The 1,710-nt window shown below is 48.2% G+C and overlaps 1 protein-coding gene across 1 annotated transcript in view; it reads left to right on the top strand.

The window, feature by feature from the left end:
* The first annotated feature begins 173 nt into the window (after positions 1-173).
* Positions 174-1,710, top strand: part of LOC104532003 (two pore calcium channel protein 1) — a 14,318-nt gene continuing 12,781 nt past the window's right edge. Inside the window, exon 1 of the mRNA XM_010177079.1 lies at positions 174-253. The gene's annotated coding sequence lies outside the window, so the exon portion shown is untranslated. The remainder of the gene's footprint in view (positions 254-1,710) is intronic.

The raw sequence follows: 1,710 nt of genomic DNA, 5'->3' as shown, positions 1-1,710 counted from the left end.
GTGTTGCTGCTCACCGCTATAGCCTGCCCGCGGTCAAAGGGACCTCCCTGGGGCATTCTGAGGATCCTCCCTTGGGTGTTTTGAGGATCCTCCCTTGAGTATCTGCCCTAAGTTTATTCCAAGCTCCAACACCTCCTAACCAGCTGTTGGTGTTTTTCCCCTTTCCACAGGATCTCCTGCTGGCAGCAGCGTTTGTCTCCGATGCACAGTACAACAGGAATATTCCCTTTAAGACCTCCCCGGAGGCAGTCAGGTAAGGAGGTCTGTGTCCCCACGAACACCCACACCCTCACATCGGAGCAGGTCCCTGTGCTGGTGTCGCAGGCAGTTAGTGTGCAGTGCTGTGGGGCACTGGGATGGGGAGAGCCGAGCATGGTGGTGTCCAAAGAACAACAGCCAGCAAAGGCTGGGGACCTTGGGTTCACCAGCTGGGTGCTGAGAAGGTTGGGTGGGTGGGATGTGAAGAACTGCATTTAAGCTGAAATGCATATGCTGAATGGGGTGTGGTGCATCTGTGTGTTGTGGGTGGGAAAGGAATAGAAACTTAGGTTTTGCTGGAGCAAGAAAATGAAAATCTTCTGAAGCTGCAGCACTCTGTGGGGATGAAGAGTTTGGGAAGCTTGGTCAGCCCTCGCCTGTGTGGAAGGAGGTGCTGGAGTGTGGCCATGCTGGGTGTAAGTGGCAGGGTTTTGGTAGCAGGGAGCTGCATGGTTGGCCTGTGTGGGAGGACACCCCTCTACCAGGCAGTTATGGCTGTTAGTGGTTGGCTTGGCAGCGGGTGACACCAACCCACCACACACCAAAACTTAGCTAATCAAAGGAGCGTGTGGCACCTCTGCTCAGGGGTACTTCAGAAAGGGTGGTAGCTGCTAGGGGCAGGAGTAATTAAAAGCTTATGTTAATTGTCAATAAGTTAAGTGAAATTCCCTCAGACAAGAATGTTTTGCCTGCAAATGGTGATTCTCTTCCCTTCTAGCCGCTGAGCAGCTTCAGTCAGAGGTGACTTTCCTTCAGGCTTGGACTGCTTTAGGCAAACCGTTGCCATGTGTAAAACGTAAGAGAAGGTGGCTAGTATAGAAGCAGTGTGTGAGCATTAATAATGCCTGTAAGCCATCCCCACAAAACCTTTCCTTTTTTTGTAGCTCTTATGTCTCAGCTAATGAAGTTTCTTGGGCATCTTGTAGATGCAAGTATAGTTAGGTATATATTTCTATAAAGGATTTGAGCAGGTGTATGCTGTTGTGTAGTTGTAATACCTGTCTGCTTTAGAAAAATAGACTGTGTGCATATAGTTTTGTCCTGGCCAAGTACGCTTAGTATTAGTAGTAGAAATGAACAGGTTTTATGCGGCCGTGTCTTGATGGTGTTATTAAGGGTTTAATATTGTGACATCTGTATAATCACCTGCCCTGTAGTCTCTATGCAGGTGGTTATTGGGCAGATGAGATGACTGTTTGGCAATGTAGGCAGCTTTTTTTATTGGCAGAGAAACTATATGCTCTGTAGATCTGCTTCACATCTCCTCAAAGGAGCCACTGTTGCATGCCATCATGTGAAACCTCCTGTGAGAGGCTTGGAGCTGGATGCGTTCGTGGTTATTACTCGTATTCACTAGAGGTTTTGCTGCTGTAGGGGTGAGAATACTGCTTAAGCTCTGTATAAAAACCAGTTTGCTGTGCAATTCCATACTTCTCTCTAGTGGCTTTTCTT

Source organism: Antrostomus carolinensis, unplaced genomic scaffold (assembly GCF_000700745.2).
Source record: "Antrostomus carolinensis isolate BGI_N321 unplaced genomic scaffold, ASM70074v2 scaffold40101, whole genome shotgun sequence".
NCBI lineage: Eukaryota > Metazoa > Chordata > Aves > Caprimulgiformes > Caprimulgidae > Antrostomus > Antrostomus carolinensis.
This window is presented reverse-complemented; position numbering and strand designations above follow the sequence as displayed.